The sequence below is a fragment of the Pleurodeles waltl genome, chromosome 4_1 (genome assembly GCF_031143425.1).
Source record: "Pleurodeles waltl isolate 20211129_DDA chromosome 4_1, aPleWal1.hap1.20221129, whole genome shotgun sequence".
Classification (NCBI taxonomy): domain Eukaryota; kingdom Metazoa; phylum Chordata; class Amphibia; order Caudata; family Salamandridae; genus Pleurodeles; species Pleurodeles waltl.
The window spans coordinates 40,852,141-40,877,898 of record NC_090442.1 but is presented as its reverse complement, the minus strand read 5'-3'; the positions used below and the strand labels follow the sequence as shown (position 1 = coordinate 40,877,898).

Sequence of the window (25,758 nt, the reverse complement as noted above, 5' to 3'; positions counted from 1 at the left end):
CAGTTTCATTCTCTTTTCAAATAATCCAAAAATACCATTGCAGCATAAAACAGAGTATTCAATAAAAGAAGAAGGAGGACTAACGGCAAAAAAGCACATCATAAGATATGAAACTTTGGAAATTATCTAGATATTGTTTGAAAAAACTCCTTTGATGGAAAGAAGATGAAGAACGGTATGGGATCCTGTCCTGCGCACCTGTAATTGATATGTTCCACATCCATTCATACCACCTAACCCTAAACACCCAAACATATTGCAGTCAGTGACCATGTGGCCTAATGGATAAGGCGTCTGACTTCGGATCAGAAGATTGAGGGTTCGAGTCCCTTCATGGTTGAGTCTTTTTGTCTCAGCACCCAACTTATCTTTACATACAAACTGGAAATACACTCTTACAATACTCATTTCACTCTCACTCATTAAGAAAGCCCAATGCAAACTGCACAATCAGTCATGTTATGCCTTCAGCATTGCTACTTTTCTGTCTTTCTGCCATACCAAAGTACCTCTTCATAAATGCCACGGATATGCAATACGCATACAACAATATGTCATGGCACAATCATTCCGAACAGAACTGTGGGTAGACTCAGTGCAGGGAGTGTGTGCGTGCAGAAAGCAGAAACTATGCATGGGTAGAAGCTCTATGATTTTCTCCAGGAATAATGCAAATTGTCCCTCAGAAAAAGTATAGTCCTAGAGAGGAATCATAAACGATTGACACAATTGCTGCCTTTGCTGTTGCCCCAGTTGTGTAATCTGTCAAGGACTGGCCTCTTGCAGATTGAGGCACCTAGTTGCAATTGTGTGGTAAAAATCACCCTTACTACCATTTTTGCTATAAACTTGAGATCTTTCTGAGATACTATCTCACAGACTTCTTATGAATGAGGAACTCTGAAATTGTCACGTTCCAATTTGTACGTCCTTAAAACTATGCTGGTTATTCAAATGGGCAGATTGTTTTTTAAATTCCTTTCTGTCTCGAGTTGTAGTTATATTGATACAGAGGCATAATTGTTGAATGATATATATTGGTTTGATTGAAATATGTTCGTAGAGGTGGTGATAGGCTTTCTGTGTCTGTCTGAGAGCAAGAACCGGTTAACGTCTTTTTCCAAGAGCAGTTTGTTGTGAAAGGTATTAGGCAAAGGAGTATGTATTGTGATGTGGTTCTCTGACTGCTTCTGTCCACTTGCCAAAAGTTCCAAGGCCCTATGATAGCACAAAAACTGTAAGATTGAAGTGGTGGGTGCCGGAGGTTTAAAATGGTCAGTTTAATTAAAGACAGAAAAGTGAAACGAATGACTGCAGAAATACTGTATGTGGCCATGAACTGAGATGAAAGGATGATTTTGGAACTCTGTCTTGCAGATTACCCTCAATGCCGCAATGGATAGGGCACTACTCTCACAGACCAGGTCGTGTAAGTTTAAGTCTATCTGAGGTGCACACCCTGAACTAATACATTTTTGTTGAAACCTAATCATATTGTTTACTCTTCCTCGTAGCAGCTTGCCAGGGTGATAGTATATTGCAACAGAACCATTCCACTTCTTCACTGAAAAGAGTCATGCTGGTTACCCAAATGTGCAGCGTGTCATTTTATACAGCTTTCTTTATTGAAATTAAACTTGGACTCACTTGAAATATTCTCTTTCAAAATGAATGTTTTGAGCTGCTGTGAATTTTATTTCTAGAGGTGGTGACAGGCTTTCAGGTATGTGCTTAGGTCAAGGCCCTGTTCATGTCACTTGTATAAGCTAATTCAGGGAGCAAATTAGCAAGTCAAGAAATGGGAAGTCTGAACTACTGTCAAAGCAGTTTCATTCTCTTTTCAAATAATCCAAAAATACCATTGCAGCATGAAACAGAGTATTCAATAAAAGAAGAAAGGAGGATTAACGGCAAAAAAGCACAGCATAAGATATGAAACTTTGGAAATTATCTAGATATTGTTTGAAAAAACTCCTTTGATGGAAAGAAGATGAAGAACGGTATGGGATCCTGTCCTGCGCACCTGTAATTGATATGTTCCACATCCATTCATACCACCTAACCCTAAACACCCAAACAAATTGAAGTCAGTGACCATGTGGCCTAATGGATAATGCTTCTGACTTCGGATCAGAGGATTGAGGATTCGAGTCCCTTCATGGTTGAGTCTTTTTCTCACAGCACCCAACTTATCTTTACATACAAACTGGAAACACACTCTTAAAATACTCCTTTCACTCTCACTCATTAAGAAAGCCCACTGCAAACTGCACAATCAGTCACGTTATGCCTTCAGCATTGCTACTTTTCTGTCTTTCTGCCATACCAAAGTACCTCTTCATAAATGCCACGGATATGCAATACGTATACAACAATATGTCATGGCACAATCATTCCGAACAGAACTGTGGGTAGACTCAGTGCAGGGAGTGTGTGCGTGCAGAAAGCAGAAACTATGCATGGGTAGAAGCTCTATGATTTTCTCAAGGAATAATGCAAATTGTCCCTCAGAAAAAGTATAGTACTAGAGAAGAATCATAAACGATTGACACAATTGCTGCCTTTGCTGTTGCCCCAGTTGTGTAATCTGTCAAGGACTGGTCTCTTGCAGATTGAGGCACCTAGTTGCAATTGTGTGGTAAAAATCACCCTTGCAACCATTTTTGCTATAAACTTGAGATCTTTCTGAGATACTATCTCACAGACTTCTTATGAATGAGGAACTCTGAAATTGTCACATTCCAATTTGCACATCCTTAAAACTATGCTGGTTATTCAAATGGGCAGATTGTTTTTTAAATTCCTTTCTGTCTCGAGTTGTAGTTATATTGATACAGAGGCATAATTGTTGAATGATATATATTGGTTTGATTGAAATATGTTCGTAGAGGTGGTGATAGGCTTTCTGTGTCTGTCTGAGAGCAAGAACCGGTTAACGTCTTTTTCCAAGAGCAGTTTCTTGTGAAAGGTATCAGGCAAAGGAGTATGTATTGTGATGTGGTTCTCTGACTGCTTCTGTCCACTTGCCAAAAGTTCCAAGGCCCTATGATAGCACAAAAATGGTAAGATTGAAGTGGTGGGTGCCGGAGGTTTAAAATGGTCAGTTTAATTAAAGACAGAAAAGTGAAACGAATGACTGCAGAAATACTGTATGTGGCCAAGAACTGAGATGAAAGGATGATTTTGGAACTCTGTCTTGCAGATTACCCTCAATGCCGCAATGGATAGGGCACTACTCTCACAGACCAGGGTGTGTAAGTTTAAGTCTATCTGAGGTGCACACCCTGAACTAATACATTTTTGCTGAAACCTAATCATATTGTTTACTCTTCCTCGTAGCAGCTTGACAGGGTGATAGTATATTGCAACAGAACCATTCCACTTCTTCACTGAAAAGAGTCATGCTGGTTACCCAAATGTGCAGCGTGTCATTTTATACAGCTTTCTTTATTGAAATTAAACTTGGACTCACTTGAAATATTCTCTTTCAAAATGAATGTTTTGAGCTGCTGTGAATTTTATTTCTAAAGATGGTGACAGGCTTTCAGGTACGTGCTTAGGTTATGGCCCTGTTCATGTCACTTGTATAAGCTAATTCAGGGAGCAAATTAGCAAGTCAAGAAATGGGAAGTCTGAACTAATGTCAAAGCAGTTTCATTCTCTTTTCAAATAATCCAAAAATACCATTGCAGCATAAAACAGAGTATTCAATAAAAGAAGAAAGGATGATTAACGAAAAAAAAGCACATCATAAGATATGAAACTTTGGAAATTATCTAGATATTATTTGAAAAAACTCCTTTGATGGAAAGAAGATGAAGAACGGTATGGGATCCTGTCCTGCGCACCTGTAATTGATATGTTCCACATCCAATCATACATCTAACCCTAAACACCCAAACATATTGCAGTCAGTCACCATGTGGCCTAATGGATAAGGTGTCTGACTTTGGATCAGAAGATTGAGGGTTCGAGTCCCTTCGTGGTTGAGTCTTTTTCTCACAGCACCCAACTTATCTTTACATACAAACTGGAAACACACTCTTACAATACTCCTTTCACTCTCACTCATTAAGAAAGCCCAATGCAAACTGCACAATCAGTCACGTTATGCCTTCAGCATTGCTACTTTTCTGTCTTTCTGCCATACCAAAGTACCTCTTTATAAATGCCACGGATATGCAATACGTATGCAACAATATGACATGGCACAATCATTCTTAACAGAACTGTGGGTAGATGCAGTGCAGGGAGTGTGTGCGTGCAGAAAGCAGAAACTATGCATGCGTAGAAGCTCTATGATTTTCTCCCGGAATAATGCTAATTGTCCCTCAGAAAAAATATAGTACTGGAGAAGAATCATAAAGGATTGACACAATTGCTGCCTTTGCTGTTGCCCCAATTGTGTAATCTGTCAAGGACTGGTCTCTTGCAGATTGAGGCACCTAGTTGCAATTGTGTGGTATAAATCACCCTTACAACCATTTTTGCTATAAACTTGAGATCTTTCTGAGATACTATCCCACAGACTTCTTATGAATGAGGAACTCTGAAATTGTCACATTCCAATTTGTACGTCCTTAAAACTATGCTGGTTATTCAAATGGACAGATTGTTTTTTAAATTCCTTTCTGTCTCGAGTTGTAGTTATATTGATACAGAGGCATAATTGTTGAATGATATATATTGGTTTGATTGAAATATGTTCGTAGAGGTGGTCATAGGCTTTCTGTGTCTGTCTGAGAGCAAGGACCGGTTAAAGTCTTTTTCCAAGATCAGTTTGTTGTGAAAGGTATCAGGCAAAGGAGTATGTATTGTGATGTGGTTCTCTGACTGCTTCTGTGCACTTGCCAAAAGTTCCAAGGCCCTATGATAGCACAAAAACGGTAAGATTGAAGTGGTGGGTGCCGGAGGTTTAAAATGGTCAGTTTAATTAAAGACAGAAAAGTGAAACGAATGACTGCAGAAATACTGTATGTGGCCATGAACTGAGATGAAAGGATGATTTTGGAACTCTGTCTTGCAGATTACCCTCAATGCCGCAATGGATAGGGCACTACTCTCACAGACCAGGGTGTGTAAGTTTAAGTCTATCTGAGGTGCACACCCTGAACTAATACATTTTTGCTGAAACCTAATCATATTGTTTACTCTTCCTCGTAGCAGCTTGCCAGGGTGATAGTATATTGCAACAGAACCATTCCACTTCTTCACTGAAAAGAGTCATGCTGGTTACCCAAATGTGCAGCGTGTCATTTTATACAGCTTTCTTTATTGAAATGAAACTTGGACTCACTTGAAATATTCTCTTTCAAACTGAATGTTTTGAGCTGCTGTGAATTTTATTTCTAGAGGTGGTGACAGGCTTTCAGGTACGTGCTTAGGTCAAGGCCCTGTTCATGTCACTTGTATAAGCTAATTCAGGGAGCAAATTAGCAAGTCAATAAATGGGAAGTCTGAACTACTGTCAAAGCAGTTTCATTCTCTTTTCAAATAATCCAAAAATACCATTGCAGCATAAAACAGAGTATTCAATAAAAGAAGAAGGAGGACTAACGGCAAAAAAGCACATCATAAGATATGAAACTTTGGAAATTATCTAGATATTGTTTGAAAAAACTCCTTTGATGGAAAGAAGATGAAGAACGGTATGGGATCCTGTCCTGCGCACCTGTAATTGATATGTTCCACATCCATTCATACCACCTAACCCTAAACACCCAAACATATTGCAGTCAGTGACCATGTGGCCTAATGGATAAGGCGTCTGACTTCGGATCAGAAGATTGAGGGTTCGAGTCCCTTCATGGTTGAGTCTTTTTGTCACAGCACCCAACTTATCTTTACATGCAAACTGGAAATACACTCTTACAATACTCATTTCACTCTCACTCATTAAGAAAGCCCAATGCAAACTGCACAATCAGTCATGTTATGCCTTCAGCATTGCTACTTTTCTGTCTTTCTGCCATACCAAAGTACCTCTTCATAAATGCCACGGATATGCAATACGCATACAACAATATGTCATGGCACAATCATTCCGAACAGAACTGTGGGTAGACTCAGTGCAGGGAGTGTGTGCGTGCAGAAAGAAGAAACTATGCATGGGTAGAAGCTCTATGATTTTCTCCAGGAATAATGCAAATTGTCCCTCAGAAAAAGTATAGTCCTAGAGAGGAATCATAAACGATTGACACAATTGCTGCCTTTGCTGTTGCCCCAGTTGTGTAATCTGTCAAGGACTGGCCTCTTGCAGATTGAGGCACCTAGTTGCAATTGTGTGGTAAAAATCACCCTTACTACCATTTTTGCTATAAACTTGAGATCTTTCTGAGATACTATCTCACAGACTTCTTATGAATGAGGAACTCTGAAATTGTCACATTCCAATTTGTACGTCCTTAAAACTATGCTGGTTATTCAAATGGGCAGATTGTTTTTTAAATTCCTTTCTGTCTCGAGTTGTAGTTATATTGATACAGAGGCATAATTGTTGAATGATATATATTGGTTTGATTGAAATATGTTCGTAGAGGTGGTGATAGGCTTTCTGTGTCTGTCTGAGAGCAAGAACCGGTTAACGTCTTTTTCCAAGAGCAGTTTGTTGTGAAAGGTATTAGGCAAAGGAGTATGTATTGTGATGTGGTTCTCTGACTGCTTCTGTCCACTTGCCAAAAGTTCCAAGGCCCTATGATAGCACAAAAACTGTAAGATTGAAGTGGTGGGTGCCGGAGGTTTAAAATGGTCAGTTTAATTAAAGACAGAAAAGTGAAACGAATGACTGCAGAAATACTGTATGTGGCCATGAACTGAGATGAAAGGATGATTTTGGAACTCTGTCTTGCAGATTACCCTCAATGCCGCAATGGATAGGGCACTACTCTCACAGACCAGGTCGTGTAAGTTTAAGTCTATCTGAGGTGCACACCCTGAACTAATACATTTTTGTTGAAACCTAATCATATTGTTTACTCTTCCTCGTAGCAGCTTGCCAGGGTGATAGTATATTGCAACAGAACCATTCCACTTCTTCACTGAAAAGAGTCATGCTGGTTACCCAAATGTGCAGCGTGTCATTTTATACAGCTTTCTTTATTGAAATTAAACTTGGACTCACTTGAAATATTCTCTTTCAAAATGAATGTTTTGAGCTGCTGTGAATTTTATTTCTAGAGGTGGTGACAGGCTTTCAGGTATGTGCTTAGGTCAAGGCCCTGTTCATGTCACTTGTATAAGCTAATTCAGGGAGCAAATTAGCAAGTCAAGAAATGGGAAGTCTGAACTACTGTCAAAGCAGTTTCATTCTCTTTTCAAATAATCCAAAAATACCATTGCAGCATGAAACAGAGTATTCAATAAAAGAAGAAAGGAGGATTAACGGCAAAAAAGCACAGCATAAGATATGAAACTTTGGAAATTATCTAGATATTGTTTGAAAAAACTCCTTTGATGGAAAGAAGATGAAGAACGGTATGGGATCCTGTCCTGCGCACCTGTAATTGATATGTTCCACATCCATTCATACCACCTAACCCTAAACACCCAAACAAATTGAAGTCAGTGACCATGTGGCCTAATGGATAATGCTTCTGACTTCGGATCAGAGGATTGAGGATTCGAGTCCCTTCATGGTTGAGTCTTTTTCTCACAGCACCCAACTTATCTTTACATACAAACTGGAAACACACTCTTAAAATACTCCTTTCACTCTCACTCATTAAGAAAGCCCACTGCAAACTGCACAATCAGTCACGTTATGCCTTCAGCATTGCTACTTTTCTGTCTTTCTGCCATACCAAAGTACCTCTTCATAAATGCCACGGATATGCAATACGTATACAACAATATGTCATGGCACAATCATTCCGAACAGAACTGTGGGTAGACTCAGTGCAGGGAGTGTGTGCGTGCAGAAAGCAGAAACTATGCATGGGTAGAAGCTCTATGATTTTCTCAAGGAATAATGCAAATTGTCCCTCAGAAAAAGTATAGTACTAGAGAAGAATCATAAACGATTGACACAATTGCTGCCTTTGCTGTTGCCCCAGTTGTGTAATCTGTCAAGGACTGGTCTCTTGCAGATTGAGGCACCTAGTTGCAATTGTGTGGTAAAAATCACCCTTGCAACCATTTTTGCTATAAACTTGAGATCTTTCTGAGATACTATCTCACAGACTTCTTATGAATGAGGAACTCTGAAATTGTCACATTCCAATTTGCACATCCTTAAAACTATGCTGGTTATTCAAATGGGCAGATTGTTTTTTAAATTCCTTTCTGTCTCGAGTTGTAGTTATATTGATACAGAGGCATAATTGTTGAATGATATATATTGGTTTGATTGAAATATGTTCGTAGAGGTGGTGATAGGCTTTCTGTGTCTGTCTGAGAGCAAGAACCGGTTAACGTCTTTTTCCAAGAGCAGTTTGTTGTGAAAGGTATCAGGCAAAGGAGTATGTATTGTGATGTGGTTCTCTGACTGCTTCTGTCCACTTGCCAAAAGTTCCAAGGCCCTATGATAGCACAAAAATGGTAAGATTGAAGTGGTGGGTGCCGGAGGTTTAAAATGGTCAGTTTAATTAAAGACAGAAAAGTGAAACGAATGACTGCAGAAATACTGTATGTGGCCATGAACTGAGATGAAAGGATGATTTTGGAACTCTGTCTTGCAGATTACCCTCAATGCCGCAATCGATAGGGCACTACTCTCACATACCAGGGTGTGTAAGTTTAAGTCTATCTGAGGTGCACACCCTGAACTAATACATTTTTGCTGAAACCTAATCATATTGTTTACTCTTCCTCGTAGCAGCTTGCCAGGGTGATAGTATATTGCAACAGAACCAATCCACTTCTTCACTGAAAAGAGTCATGCTGGTTACCCAAATGTGCAGCGTGTCATTTTATACAGCTTTCTTTATTGAAATTAAACTTGGACTCACTTCAAATATTCTCTTTCAAAATGAATGTTTTGAGCTGCTGTGAATTTTATTTCTAGAGGTGGTGACAGGCTTTCAGGTACGTGATTAGGTCAAGGCCCTGTTCATGTCACTTGTATAAGCTAATTCAGGGAGCAAATTAGCAAGTCAAAAAATGGGAAGTCTGAACTACTGTCAAAGCAGTTTCATTCTCTTTTCAAATAATCCAAAAATACCATTGCAGCATAAAACAGCGTATTCAATAAAAGAAGAAAGGAGGATTAATGGCAAAAAAGCACAGCATAAGATATGAAACTTTGGAAATTATCTAGATATTGTTTGAAAAAACTCCTTTGATGGAAAGAAGATGAAGAACGGTATGGGATCCTGTCCTGCGCACCTGTAATTGATATGTTCCACATCCATTCATACCACCTAACCCTAAACACCCAAACATATTGCAGTCAGTGACCATGTGGCCTAATGGATAAGGCGCCTGACTTCGTATCAGAAGAATGAGGGTTCGAGTCCCTTCATGGTTGAGTCTTTTTCACACAGCACCCAACTTATCTTTACATACAAACTGGAAACACACTCTTACAATACTCCTTTCAGTCTCACTCATTAAGAAAGCCCAATGCAAACTGCACAATCAGTCACGTTATGCATTCAGCATTGCTACTTTTCTGTCTTTCTGCCATACCAAAGTACCTCTTCATAAATGCCACGGATATGCAATACGTATACAACAATATGACATGGCGCAATCACTCTGAGCAGAACTGTGGGTATATTCATTGCAGGGAGTGTGTGCGTGCAGAAAGCAAAAACTATGCATGGGTAGAAGCTCTATGATTTTCTCCAGGAATAATGCAAATTGTCCCTCAGAAAAAGTATAGTACTAGAGAAGAATCATAAAGGATTGACACAATTGCTGCCTTTGCTGTTGCCCCAGTTGTGTAATCTGTCAAGGACTGGTCTCTTGCAGATTGAGGCACATAGTTGCGATTGTGTGGTATAAATCACCCTTACAACCATTTTTGCTATAAACTTGAGATCTTTCTGAGATACTATCTCACAGACTTCTTATGAATGAGGAACTCTGAAATTGTCACATTCCAATTTGTACGTCCTTAAAACTCTGCTGGTTATTCAAATGGGCAGATTGTTTTTTAAATTCCTTTCTGTCTCGAGTTGTAGTTATATTGATACAGAGGCATAATTGTTGAATGAAATATATTGGTTTGATTGAAATATGTTCGTAGAGGTGGTGATAGGCTTTCTGTGTCTGTCTGAGAGCAAGGACCGGTTAACGTCTTTTTCCAAGAGCAATTTGTTGTGAAAGGAATCAGGCAAAGGAGTATGTATTGTGATGTGGTTCTCTGACTGCTTCTGTCCACTTGCCAAAAGTTCCAAGGCCCTATGATAGCACAAAAACGGTAAGATTGAAGTGGTGGGTGCCGGAGGTTTAAAATGGTCAGTTTAATTAAAGACAGAAAAGTGAAACGAATGACTGCAGAAATACTGTATGTGGCCATGAACTGAGATGAAAGGATGATTTTGGAACTCTGTCTTGCAGATTACCCTCAATGCCGCAATGGATAGGGCACTACTCTCACAGACCAGGGTGTGTAAGTTTAAGTCTATCTGAGGTGCACACCCTGAACTAATACATTTTTGCTGAAACCTAATCATATTGTTTACTCTTCCTCGTAGCAGCTTGCCAGGGTGATAGTATATTGCAACAGAACCATTCCACTTCTTCACTGAAAAGAGTCATGCTGGTTACCCAAATGTGCAGCGTGTCATTTTATACAACTTTCTTTATTGAAATTAAACTTGGACTCACTTGAAATATTCTCTTTCAAAATGAATGTTTTGAGCTGCTGTGAATTTTATTTCTAGAGGTGGTGACAGGCTTTCAGGTACGTGCTTAGGTCAAGGCCCTGTTCATGTCACTTGTATAAGCTAATTCAGGGAGCAAATTAGCAAATCAATAAATGGGAAGTCTGAACTACTGTCAAAGCAGTTTCATTCTCTTTTCAAATAATCCAAAAATACCATTGCAGCATAAAACAGAGTATTCAATAAAAGAAGAAGGAGGATTAACGGCAAAAAAGCACATCATAAGATATGAAACTTTGGAAATTATCTAGATATTGTTTGAAAAAACTCCTTTGATGGAAAGAAGATGAAGAACGGTATGGGATCCTCTCCTGCGCACCTGTAATTGATATGTTCCACATCCATTCATACCACCTAACCCTAAACACCCAAACATATTGCAGTCAGTGAACTTGTGGCCTAATGGATAAGGCGGCTGACTTCGGATCAGAAGGTTGAGGGTTCGAGTCCCTTCGTGGTTGAGTCTTTTTGTCACAGCACCCAACTTATCTTTACATATAAACTGGAAATACACTCTTACAATACTCATTTCACTCTCACTCATTAAGAAAGCCCAATGCAAACTGCACAATCAGTCATGTTATGCCTTCAGCATTGCTACTTTTCTGTCTTTCTGCCATACCAAAGTACCTCTTCATAAATGCCATGGATATGCAATACGTATGCAACAATATGTCATGGCACGATCATTCCGAACAGAACTGTGGGTAGACTCAGTGCAGGGAGTGTGTGCGTGCAGAAAGCAGAAACTATGCATGCGTAGAAGCTCTATGATTTTCTCCAGGAATAATGCAAATTGTCCCTCAGAAAAAGTATAGTACTAGAGAAGAATCATAAACGATTGACACAATTGCTGCCTTTGCTGTTGCCCCAATTGTGTAATCTGTCTAGGACTGGTCTCTTGCAGATTGAGGCACCTAGTTGCAATTGTGTGGTATAAATCACCCTTACAACCATTTTTGCTATAAACTTGAGATCTTTCTGAGATACTATCTCACAGACTTCTTATGAATGAGGAACTCTGAAATTGTCACATTCCAATTTGTACGTCATTAAAACTATGCTGGTTATTCAAATGGTCAGATTGTTTTTTAAATTCCTTTCTGTCTCGAGTTGTAGTTATATTGATACAGAGGCATAATTGTTGAATGATATATATTGGGTTGATTGAAATATGTTCGTAGAGGTGGTGATAGGCTTTCTGTGTCTGTCTGAGAGCAAGGACCGGTTAACGTCTTTTTCCAAGAGCAGTTTGTTGTGAAACGTATAAGGCAAAGGAGTATGTATTGTCATGTGGTTCTCTGACTGCTTCTGTCCACTTGCCAAAAGTTCCAAGGCCCTATGATAGCACAAAAACGTTAAGATTGAAGTGGTGGGTGCCGGAGGTTTAAAATGGTCAGTTTAATTAAAGACAGAAAAGTGAAACGAATGACTGCAGAAATACTGTATGTGGCCATGAACTGAGATGAAATGATGATTTTGGAACTCTGTCTTGCAGATTACCCTCAATGCCGCAATGGATAGGGCACTACTCTCCCAGACCAGGGTGTGTACGTTTAAGTCTATCTGAGGTGCACACCCTGAACTAGTACATTTTTGCTGAAACCTAATCATATTGTTTACTCTTCCTCGTAGCAGCTTGCCAGGGTGATAGTATATTGCAACAGAACCATTCCACTTCTTCACTGAAAAGAGTCATGCTGGTTACCCAAATGTGCAGCGTGTCATTTTATGCAGCTTTCTTTATTGAAATTAAACTTGGACTCACTTGAAATATTCTCTTTCAAAATGAATGTTTTGAGCTGCTGTGAATTTTATTTCTAGAGGTGGTGACAGGCTTTCAGGTACGTGATTAGGTCAAGGCCCTGTTCATGTCACTTGTATAAGCTAATTCAGGGAGCAAATTAGCAAGTCAAGAAATGGGAAGTCTGAACTACTGTCAAAGCAGTTTCATTCTCTTTTCAAATAATCCAAAAAAACCATTGCAGCATAAAACAGAGTATTCAATAAAAGAAGAAAGGAGGATTAACGGCAAAAAAGCACTTCATAAGATATGAAACTTTGGAAATTATCTAGATATTGTTTGAAAAAACTCCTTTGATGGAAAGAAGATGAAGAACGGTATGGGATCCTGTCCTGCGCACCTGTAATTGATATGTTCCACATCCAATAATACCACCTAACCCTAAACACACAAACATATTGCAGTCAGTGACCATGTGCCCTAATGGATAAGGCGTCTGACTTTATATCAGAAGATTGAGGGCTCGAGCCCCTTTGTGGTTGAGTCTATTTCTCACAGCACCCAACTTATCTTTACATACAAACTGGAGGCACACTCTTACAATACTCCTTTCACTTTCACTCTCACTCATTAAGAAAGCCCAATACAAACTGCACAATCAGTCACGTTATGCCTTCAGCATTGCTACTTTTCTGTCTTTCTGCCATACCAAAGTACCTCTTCATAAATGCCACGGATATGCAATACGTATGCAACAATATGACATGGCACAATCATTCTTAACAGAACTGTGGTTAGATGCAGTGCAGGGAGTGTGTGCGTGCAGAAAGCAGAAACTAGGCATGTGTAAAAACTCTATGATTTTCGTCAGGAATAATGCAAATTGTCCCTCAGAAAAAATATAGTACTGGATAAGAATCATAAAGGATTGACACAATTGCTGCCTTTGCTGTTGCCCCAATTGTGTAATCTGTCAAGGACTTGTCTCTTGCAGATTGAGGCACCTAGTTGCAATTGTGTGGTATAAATCACCCTTACAACCATTTTTGCTATAAACTTGAGATCTTTCTGAGATACTATCTCACAGACTTCTTATGAATGAGGAACTCTGAAATTGTCACATTCCAATTTGTACGTCATTAAAACTATGCTGGTTATTCAAATGGTCAGATTGTTTTTTAAATTCCTTTCTGTCTCGAGTTGTAGTTATATTGATACAGAGGCATAATTGTTGAATGATATATATTGGGTTGATTGAAATATGTTCATAGAGGTGGTGATAGGCTTTCTGTGTCTGTCTGAGAGCAAGGACCGGTTAACGTCTTTTTCCAAGAGCAGTTTGTTGTGAAACGTATAAGGCAAAGGAGTATGTATTGTCATGTGGTTCTCTGACTGCTTCTGTCCACTTGCCAAAAGTTCCAAGGCCCTATGATAGCACAAAAACGGTAAGATTGAAGTGGTGGGTGCCGGAGGTTTAAAATGGTCAGTTTAATTAAAGACAGAAAAGTGAAACGAATGACTGCAGAAATACTGTAGGTGGCCAAGAACTGAGATGAAAGGATGATTTTGGAACTCTGTCTTGCAGATTACCCTCAATGCCGCAATGGATAGGGCACTACTCTCACAGACCAGGGTGTGTAAGGTTAAGTCTATCTGAGGTGCACACCCTGAACTAATACATTTTTGCTGAAACCTAATCATATTGTTTACTCTTCCTCGTAGCAGCTTGACAGGGTGATAGTATATTGCAACAGAACCATTCCACTTCTTCACTGAAAAGAGTCATGCTGGTTACCCAAATGTGCAGCGTGTCATTTTATACAGCTTTCTTTATTGAAATTAAACTTGGACTCACTTGAAATATTCTCTTTCAAAATGAATGTTTTGAGCTGCTGTGAATTTTATTTCTAAAGATGGTGACAGGCTTTCAGGTACGTGCTTAGGTCAAGGCCCTGTTCATGTCACTTGTATAAGCTAATTCAGGGAGCAAATTAGCAAGTCAAGAAATGGGAAGTCTGAACTAATGTCAAAGCAGTTTCATTCTCTTTTCAAATAATCCAAAAATACCATTGCAGCATAAAACAGAGTATTCAATAAAAGAAGAAAGGAGGATTAACGGCAAAAAAGCACATCATAAGATATGAAACTTTGGAAATTATCTAGATATTGTTGGAAAAAACTCCTTTGATGGAAAGAAGATGAAGTACGGTATGGGATCCTGTCCTGCGCACCTGTAATTGATATTTTCCACATCCATTCATACCACCTAACCCTAAACACCCAAACATATTGCAGTCAGTGGCCATGTGGCATAATGGATAAGGCGTCTGACTTTGGATCAGAAGATTGAGGGTTCGAGTCCCTTCATAGTTGAGACTTTTTCTCAGAGCACCCAACCTATCTTTACATACAAACTCGAGGCACACTCTTACAATACTCCTTTCACTCTCACTCATTAAGAAAGCCCAATGCAAACTGCACAATCAGTCACGTTATGCCTTCAGCATTGCTACTTTTCTGTCTTTCTGCCATACCAAAGTACCTCTTCATAAATGCCATGGATATGCAATACGTATGCAATAACATGACATGGCCCAAATCATTCTGAATAGAACTGTGGGTAGATTCAGTGCATGGAGTGTGTGCGTGCAGAAAGCAGAAACTATGCATGGGTAGAAGCTCTATGATTTTCTCCAGGAACAATGCAAATTGTCCCTCAGAAAAAGTATAGTACTAGAGAAGAATCATAAAGGATTGACACAATTGCTGCCTTTGCTGTTGCCCCAGTTGTGTAATCTGTCAAGGACTGGTCTCTTACAGATTGAGGCACCTAGTTGCAATTGTGTGGTAAAAATCACCCTTACAACCATTTTTGCTATAAACTTGAGATCTTTCTGAGATACTATCTCACAGACTTCTTATGAATGAGGAACTCTGAAATTGTCACATTCCAATTTGTACGTCCTTAAAACTCTGCGGGTTATTCAAATGGGCAGATTGTTTTTTAAATTCCTTTCTGTCTCGAGTTGTAGTTATATTGATACAGAGGCATAATTGTTGAATGATATATATTGGTTTGATTGAAATATGTTCGTAGAGGTGGTGATAGGCTTTCTGTGTCTGTCTGAGAGAAAGGGCCGGTTAACGTCTTTTTCCAAGAGCAATTTGTTGTGAAAAGTATCAGGCAAAGGAGTATGTATTGTGATGTGGTTCTCTGACTGTTTCTGTCCACTTGCCAAAAGTTCCAAGGCCCTATGATAGCACAAAAACGGTAAGATTGAAGTGGTGGGTGCCGGAGGTTTAAAATGGTCAGTTTAATTAAAGACAGAAAAGTGAAACGAATGACTGCAGAAATACTCTATGTGGCCATGAACTGAGATGAAAGGATGATTTTGGAACTCTGTCTTGCAGATTACCCTCAATGCCGCAATGGATAGGGCACTACTCTCACAGACCAGGGTGTGTAAGTTTAAGTCTATCTGAGGTGCATACCCTGAACTAATACATTTTTGCTGAAACCTAATCATATTGTTTACTCTTCCTCGTAGCAGCTTGCCAGGGTGATAGTATATTGCAACAGAACCATTCCACTTCTTCACTGAAAAGTGTCATGTTGGTTACCCAAATGTGCAGCGTGTCATTTTATACAGCTTTCTTTATTGAAATTAAACTTGGACTCACTTGAAATATTCTCTTTCAAAATGAATGTTTTGAGCTGCTGTGAATTTTATTTCTAGAGGTGGTGACAGCCTTTCAGGTACGTGCTTAGGTCAAGGCCCTGTTCATGTCACTTGTATAAGCTAATTCAGGGAGCAAATTAGCAAGTCAAGAAATGGGAAGTCTGAACTACTATTAAAGCAGTTTCATTCTCTTTTCAAATAATCCAAAAATACCATTGCAGCATAAAACAGAGTATTCAATAAAAGAAGAAGGAGGATTAACGGCAAAAAAGCACATCATAAGATATGAAACTTTGGAAATTATCTAGATATTGTTTGAAAAAACTCCTTTGATGGAAAGAAGATGAAGAACGGTATGGGATACTGTCCTGCGCAACTGTAATTGATATGTTCCACATCCATTCATACCACCTAACCCTAAACACCCAAACATATTGCAGTCAGTGACCATGTGGCCTAATGGATAAGGCGTCTGACTTCGGCTCAGAAGATTGAGGGTTCGAGTCCCTTCATGGTTGAGTCTTTTTGTCACAGCACCCAACTTATCTTTACATACAAACTGGAAATACACTCTTACAATACTCATTTCACTCTCACTCATTAAGAAAGCCCAATGCAAACTGCACAATCAGTCATGTTATGCCTTCAGCATTGCTACTTTTCTGTCTTTCTGCCATACCAAAGTACCTCTTCATAAATGCCACGGATATGCAATACGTATACAACAATATGTCATGGCACAATCATTCCGAACAGAACTGTGGGTAGACTCAGTGCAGGGAGTGTGTGCGTGCAGAAAGCAGAAACTATGCATGGGTAGAAGCTCTATGATTTTCTCCAGGAATAATGCAAATTGTCCCTCAGAAAAAGTATAGTACTAGAGAAGAATCATAAAGGATTGACACAATTGCTGCCTTTGCTGTTGCCCCAGTTGTGTAATCTGTCAAGGACTGGTCTCTTGCAGATTGAGGCACCTAGTTGCAATTGTGTGGTAAAAATCACCCTTACAACCATTTTTGCTATAAACTTGAGATCTTTCTGAGATACTATCTCACAGACTTCTTATGAATGAGGAACTCTGAAATTGTCACATTCCAATTTGTACGTCCTTAAAACTATGCTGGTTATTCAAATGGGCAGATTGTTTTTTAAATTCCTTTCTGTCTCGAGTTGTAGTTATATTGATACAGAGGCATAATTGTTGAATGATATATATTGGTTTGATTGAAATATGTTCGTAGAGGTGGTGATAGGCTTTCTGTGTCTGTCTGAGAGCAAGAACCGGTTAACGTCTTTTTCCAAGAGCAGTTTGTTGTGAAAGGTATCAGGCAAAGGAGTATGTATTGTGATGTGGTTCTCTGACTGCTTCTGTCCACTTGCCAAAAGTTCCAAGGCCCTATGATAGCACAAAAACGGTAAGATTGAAGTGGTGGGTGGTGGAGGTTTAAAATGGTCAGTTTAATTAAAGACAGAAAAGTGAAACGAATGACTGCAGAAATACTGTATGTGGCCATGAACTGAGATCAAAGGATGATTTTGGAACTCTGTCTTGCAGATTACCCTCAATGCCGCAATGGATAGGGCACTACTCTCACAGACCAGGGTGTGTAAGTTTAAGTCTATCTGAGGTGCACACCCTGAACTAATACATTTTTGTTGAAACCTAATCATATTGTTTACTCTTCCTCGTAGCAGCTTGCCAGGGTGATAGTATATTGCAACAGAACCATTCCACTTCTTCACTGAAAAGAGTCATGCTGGTTACCCAAATGTGCAGCAACAGCTTTCTTTATTGAAATTAAACTTGGACTCACTTGAAATATTCTCTTTCAAAATGAATGTTTTGAGCTGCTGTTTATTTTATTTCTAGAGGTGGTGACAGGCTTTCAGGTACGTGCTTAGGTCAAGGCACTGTTCATGTCACTTGTATAAGCTAATTCAGGGAGCAAATTAGCAAGTCAGGAAATGGGAAGTCTGAACTACTGTCAAAGCAGTTTCATTCTCTTTTCAAATAATCCAAAAATACCATTGCAGCATAAAACAGAGTATTCAATAAAAGAAGAAAGGAGGATTAACGGCAAAAAAGCACATCATAAGGAAATTATCTAGATATTGTTTGAAAAAACTCCTTTGATGGAAAGAAGATGAAAAACGGTATGGGATCCTGTCCTGCGCACCTGTAATTGATATGTTCCACATCCATTCATACCACCTAACCCTAAACACCCAAACATACTGCAGTTAGTGACCATGTGGCCTAATGGATAAGGCATCTGACTTCGGATCAGAAGATTGAGGGCTCGAGCCCCTTCGTGGTTGAGTCTATCTCTCACAGCATCTAACTTATCTTTACATACAAACTGGAGGCACACTCTTACAATACTCCTTTCACTTTCACTCTCACTCATTAAGAAAGCCCAATACAAACTGCACAATCAGTCACGTTATGCCTTCAGCATTGCTACTTTTCTGTCTTTCTGCCATACCAAAGTACCTCTTCATAAATGCCACGGATATGCAATACGTATGCAACAATATGACACGGCACAATCATTCTTAACAGAACTGTGGTTAGATGCAGTGCAGGGAGTGTGTGCGTGCAGAAAGCAGAAACTAGGCATGTATAGAAACTCTATGATTTTCGTCAGGAATAATGCAAATTGTCCCTCAGAAAAAATATAGTACTGGATAAGAATCATAAAGGATTGACACAATTGCTGCCTTTGCTGTTGCCCCAATTGTGTAATCTGTCAAGGACTTGTCTCTTGCAGATTGAGGCACCTAGTTGCAATTGTGTGGTATAAATCACCCTTACAACCATTTTTGCTATAAACCTGAGATCTTTCTGAGATACTATCTCACATACTTCTTTTGAATGAAGAACTCTGAAATTGTCACATTCCAATTTGTACGTCCTTAAAACTCTGCTGGTTATTCAAATGGGCAGATTGTTTTTTAAATTCCTTTCTGTCTCGAGTTGTAGTTATATTGAAACAGAGGCATAATTGTTGAATGATATATATTGGTTTGATTGAAATATGTTCGTAGAGGTGGTGATAGGCTTTCTGTGTCTGTCTGAGAGCAAGGACCGGTTAACGTCTTTTTCCAAGAGCAATTTGTTGTGAAAGGTATCAGGCAAAGGAGTATGTATTGTGATGTGGTTCTCTGACTGCTTCTGTCCACTTGCCAAAAGTTCCAAGGCCCTATGATAGCACAAAAACGGTAAGATTGAAGTGGTGGGTGCCGGAGGTTTAAAATGGTCAGTTTAATTAAAGACAGAAAAGTGAAACGAATGACTGCAGAAATACTGTATGTGGCTATGAACTGAGATGAAAGGATGATTTTGGAACTCTGTCTTGCAGATTACCCTCAATGCGCAATGGATAGGGCACTACTCTCACAGACCAGGGTGTGTAAGTTTAAGTCTATCTGAGGTGCACACCCTGAACTAATACATTTTTGCTGAAACCTAATCATATTGTTTACTCTTCCTCGTAGCAGCTTGCCAGGGTGATAGTATATTGCAACAGACCCATTCCACTTTTTCACTGAAAAGAGTCATGCTGGTTACCCAAATGTGCAGCGTGTCATTTTATACAGCTTTCTTTATTGAAATTAAACTTGGACTCACTTGAAATATTCTCTTTCAAAATTAATGTTTTGAGCTGCTGTGAATTTTATTTCTAGAGGTGGTGACAGGCTTTCAGGTACGTGCTTAGGTCAAGGCCCTGTTCATGTCACTTGTATAAGCTAATTCAGGGAGCAAATTAGCAAGTCAAGAAATGGGAAGTCTGAACTACTGCCAAAGCAGTTTCATTCTCTTTTCAAATAATCCAAAAATACCATTGCAGCATAAAACAGAGTATTCAATAAAAGAAGAAAGGAGGATTAACGGGAAAAAAGTGCAGCATAAGATATGAAACTTTGGAAATTAACTAGATATTGTTGGAAAAAACTCCTTTGATGGAAAGAAGATGAAGTACGGTATGGGATCCTGTCCTGCGCACCTGTAATTGATATGTTCCACATCCATTCATACCACCTAACCCTAAACACCCAAACATATTATAGTCAGTGACCATGTGGCCTAATGGATAAGGCGCCTGACTTCAGATCAGAAGATTGAGGGTTCGAGTCCCTTCATGGTGGTGTCTTTTTCTCACAGCACCCAACTTATCTTTACATACAAACTGGAAACACACTCTTACAATACTCCTTTCACTCTCACTCATTAAGAAAGCCCAATGCAAACTGCACAATCAGTCACGTTATGCCTTCAGCATTGCTACTTTTCTGTCTTTCTGCCATACCAAAGTACCTCTTCATAAATGTCACGGATTTGCAATACGTATACAACAATATGACATGGCACAATCATTCTGAACAGAACTGTGGGAAGATTCAGTGCAGGGAGTGTGTGCGTGCAGAAAGCAGAAACTATGCATGGGTAGAAGCTCTATGATTTTCTCCAGGAACAATGCAAATTGTCCCTCAGAAAAAGCATAGTACTAGAGAAGAATCATAAAGGATTGACACAATTGCTGCCTTTGCTGTTGCCCCAGTAGTGTAATCTGTCAAGGACTGATCTCTTGCAGATTGAAGCACCTAGTTGCAATTGTGTGGTAAAAATCACCCTTACAACCATTTTTGCTATAAACTTGAGATCTTTCTGAGATACTATCTCACAGACTTCTTATGAATGAGGAACTCTGAAATTGTCACATTCCAATTTGTACGTCCTTAACCTCTGCTGGTTATTCAAATGGGCAGATTGTTTTTTAAATTCCTTTCTGTCTCGAGTTGTAGTTATATTGATACAGAGGCATAATTGTTGAATGATATATATTGGTTTGATTGAAATATGTTCGTAGAGGTGGTGATAGGCTTTCTGTGTCTGTCTCAGAGCAAGGACCGGTTAACGTCTTTTTCCAAGAGCAGTTTGTTGTGAAAGGTATCAGGCAAAGGAGTATGTATTGTGATGTGGTTCTCTGACTGCTTCTGTCCACTTGCCAAAAGTTCCAAGGCCCTATGATAGCACAAAAACGGTAAGATTGAAGTGGTGGGTGCCGGAGGTTTAAAATGGTCAGTTTAATTAAAGACAGAAAAGTGAAACGAATGATTGCAGAAATACTGTATGTGGCCATGAACTGAGATGAAAGGATGATTTTGGAACTCTGTCTTGCAGATTACCCTCAATGCTGCAATGGATAGGGCACTACTCTCACAGACCAGGGTGTGTAAGTTTAAGTCTATCTGAGGTGCACACCCTGAACTAATACATTTTTGCTGAAACCTAATCATATTGTTTACTCTTCCTCGTAGCAGCTTGCCAGGGTGATAGTATATTGCAACAGAACCATTCCACTTCTTCACTGAAAAGTGTCATGCTGGTTACCCAAATGTGCAGCGTGTCATTTTATACAGCTTTCTTTATTGAAATTAAACTTGGACTCACTTGAAATATTCTCTTTCAAAATGAATGTTTTGAGCTGCTGTGAATTTTATTTCTAGAGGTGGTGACAGGCATTCAGGTACGTGCTTAGGTCAAGGCCCTGCTCATGTCACTTGTATAAGCTAATTCAGGGAGCAAATTAGCAAGTCAAGAAATGAGAAGTCTGAACTACTGTCAAAGCAGTTTCATTCTCTTTTCATATAATCCAAAAATACCATTGCAGCATAAAACAGAGTATTCAATAAAAGAAGAAAGGAGGATTAATGGCAAAAAAGCACATCATAAGATATGAAACTTTGGAAATTATCTAGATATTGTTTGAAAAAACTCCTTTGATGGAAAGAAGATGAAGAACGGTATGGGATCCTGTCCTGCGCACCTGTAATTGATATGTTCCACATCCATTCATACCACCTAACCCTAAACACCCAAACATATTGCAGTTTGTGACCATGTGGACTAATGGATAAGGCGTCTGACTTTGGATCAGAAAATTGAGGGTTCAAGTCCCTTCATGGTTGAGTGTTTTTCTCACAGCACCCAACTTATCTTTACATACAAACTGGAAACACACTCTTACAATACTCCTTTCACTCTCACTCATTAAGAAAGCCCAATGCAAACTGCACAATCAGTCACGTTATGCCTTCAGCATTGCTACTTTTCTGTCTTTCTGCCATACCAAAGTACCTCTTCATAAATGCCATGGATATGCAATACGTATGCAACAATATGACACGGCAAAATCATTCTTAACAGAACTGTGGGTAGATGCAGTGCAGGGAGTGTATGTGCGTGGAGAAAGCAGAAACTATGCATGGGTAGAAGCTCTATGATTTTCTCCAGGTATAATGCAAATTGTCCCTCAGAAAAAATATAGTACTGGAGAAGAATCATAAAGGATTGACAGAATTGCTGCCTTTGCTGTTCCCCCAATTGTGTAATCTGTCAAGGACTGGTCTCTTGCAGATTGAGGCACCTAGTTGCAATTGTGTGGTATAAATCACCCTTACAACCATTTTTGCTATAAACTTGAGATCTTTCTGAGATACTATCTCACAGACTTCTTATGAATGAGGAACTCTGAAATTGTCACATTCCAATTTGTACGACCTTAAAACTCTGCTGGTTATTCAAATGGGCAGATTGTTTTTTAAATTCCTTTCTGTCTCGAGTTGTAGTTATATTGATACAGAGGCATAATTGTTGAATGATATATATTGGGTTGATTGAAATATGTTCGTAGAGGTGGTGATAGGCTTTCTGTGTCTGTCTGAGAGCAAGGACCGGTTAACGTCTTTTTCCAAGAGCAGTTTGTTGTGAAACGTATCAGGCAAAGAAGTATGTATTGTCATGTGGTTCTCTGACTGCTTCTGTCCACTTGCCAAAAGTTCCAAGGCCCTATGATAGCACAAAAACGGTAAGATTGAAGTGGTGGGTGCCGGAGGTTTAAAATGGTCAGTTTAATGAAAGACAGAAAAGTGAAACGAATGACTGCAGAAATACTGTATGTGGCCATGAACTGAGATGAAAGGATGATTTTGGAACTCTGTCTTGCAGATTACCCTCAATGCCACAATGGATAGGGCACTACTCTCACAGACCAGGGTGTGTAAGTTTAAGTCTATCTGAGGTGCACACCCTGAACTAATACATTTTTGCTGAAACCTAATCATATTGTTTACTCTTCCTCGTAGCAGCTTGCCAGGGTGATAGTATATTGCAACAGAACCATTCCACTTCTTCACTGAAAAGTGTCATGCTGGTTACCCAAATGTGCAGCGTGTCATTTTATACAGCTTTCTTTATTGAAATTAAACTTGGACTCACTTGAAATATTCTCTTTCAAAATTAATGTTTTGAGCTGCTGTGAATTTTATTTCTAGAGGTGGTGACAGGGTTTCAGGTACGTGCTTAGGTCAAGGCCCTGTTCATGTCACTTGTATAAGCTAATTCAGGGAGCAAATTAGCAAGTCAAGAAATGGGAAGTCTGAACTACTGTTAAAGCAGTTTCATTCTCTTTTCAAATAATCCAAAAATACCATTGCAGCATAAAACAGAGTATTCAATAAAAGAAGAAAGGAGGATTAACGGCAAAAAAGCACATCATAAGATATGAAACTTTGGAAATTATCTAGATATTGTTTGAAAAAACTCCTTTGATGGAAAGAAGATGAAGAACGGTATGGGATCCTGTCCTGCGCACCTGTAATTGATATGTTCCACATCCATTCATACCACCTAACCCTAAACACCCAAATATACTGCAGTTAGTGACCATGTGGCCTAATGGATAAGGCGTCTGACTTCGGATCAGAAAATAGAGTGTTCGAGTCCCTTCATGGTTGAGTCTTTTTCTCACAGCACCCAAGTTATCTTTACATACAAACTGGAAACACACTCTTACAATACTCCTTTCACTCTCACTCATTAAGAAAGCCCAATGCAAACTGCACAATCAGTCACGTTATGCCTTCAGCATTGCTACGTTTTTGTCTTTCTGCCATACCAAAGTACCTCTTCATAAATGCCACGGATATGCAATACGTATGCAACAATATGACACTGCACAATCATTCTTAACAGAACTGTGGTTAGATGCACTGCAGGGAGTGTGTGCGTGCAGAAAGCAGAAACTAGGCATGTGTAGAAACTCTATGATTTTCGTCAGTAATAATGCAAATTGTCCCTCAGAAAAAATATAGTACTGGATAAGAATCATAAAGGATTGACACAATTGCTGCCTTTGCTGTTGCCCCAATTGTGTAATCTGTCAAGGACTTGTCTCTTGCAGATTGAGGCACCTAGTTGCAATTGTGTGGTATAAATGACCCTTACAACCATTTTTGCTATAAACTTGAGATCTTTCTGAGATACTATCTCACATACTTCTTTTGAATGAGGAACTCTGAAATTGTCACATTCCAATTTGTACGTCCTTAAAACTCTGCTGGTTATTCAAATGGGCAGATTGTTTTTTAAATTCCTTTCTGTTTCTAGTTGTAGTTATATTGATACAGAGGCATAATTGTTCAATGATATATATTGGTTTGATTGAAATATGTTCGTAGAGGTGGTGATAGGCTTTCTGTGTCTGTCTGAGAGCAAGGACCGGTTAACGTCTTTTTCCAAGAGCAATTTGTTGTGAAAGGTATCAGGCAAAGGAGTATGTATTGTGATGTGGTTCTCTGACTGCTTCTGTCCACTTGCCAAAAGTTCCAAGGCCCTATGATAGCACAAAAACGGTAAGATTGAAGTGGTGGGTGCCGGAGGTTTAAAATGGTCAGTTTAATTAAAGACAGAAAAGTGAAACGAATGACTGCAGAAATACTGTATGTGGCCATGAACTGAGATGAAAGGATGATTTTGGAACTCTGTCTTGCAGATTACCCTCAATGCCGCAATGGATAGGGCACTACTCTCACAGACCAGGGTGTGTAAGTTTAAGTCTATCTGAGGTGCACACCCTGAACTAATACATTTTTGCTGAAACCTAATCATATTGTTTACTCTTCCTCGTAGCAGCTTGCCAGGGTGATAGTATATTGCAACAGAACCATTCCACTTCTTCACTGAAAAGAGTCATGCTGGTTACCCAAATGTGCAGCGTGTCATTTTATACAGCTTTCTTTATTGAAATTAAACTTGGACTCACTTGAAATATTCTCTTTCAAAATGATTGTTTTGAGCTGCTGTGAATTTTATTTCTAGAGGTGGTGACAGGCTTTCAGGTATGTGCTTAGGTCAAGGCCCTGTTCATGTCACTTGTATAAGCTAATTCAGGGAGCAAATTAGCAAGTCAAATAATGGGAAGTCTGAACTACTGTCAAAGCAATTTCATTCTCTTTTCAAATAATCCAAAAATACCATTGCAGCATAAAACAGATGTGAGAAAACAGGGCTGATTGCAGAGGCCCCATAACTTTTTGCCCCCATTTTCCTCTTTTTGCTGGTGTTTTCCTGACTTTGATGGTGCCCTGGGTACTGCTAACCAGTCCCAGGGCCTGTGCTCTGTGTAAAATGGATATGCAAATTAGGCTAATTATAATTGGCTAA

The 25,758-nt window shown here is 39.3% G+C and overlaps 3 non-coding genes across 3 annotated transcripts; all 3 read left to right on the top strand.

The window, feature by feature from the left end:
* Window positions 1-267: 267 nt before the first annotated feature.
* TRNAR-UCG (transfer RNA arginine (anticodon UCG)) lies at window positions 268-340 on the top strand. Its single transcript has one exon. It is a non-coding gene; the product is annotated as a tRNA-Arg (tRNA).
* A 5,400-nt stretch (window positions 341-5,740) lies between these two features.
* Window positions 5,741-5,813, top strand: TRNAR-UCG (transfer RNA arginine (anticodon UCG)). The gene has a single exon. It is a non-coding gene; the product is annotated as a tRNA-Arg (tRNA).
* A 10,882-nt stretch (window positions 5,814-16,695) lies between these two features.
* On the top strand, window positions 16,696-16,768 carry TRNAR-UCG (transfer RNA arginine (anticodon UCG)). The gene has a single exon. It is a non-coding gene; the product is annotated as a tRNA-Arg (tRNA).
* The last annotated feature ends 8,990 nt before the right edge of the window (window positions 16,769-25,758 follow it).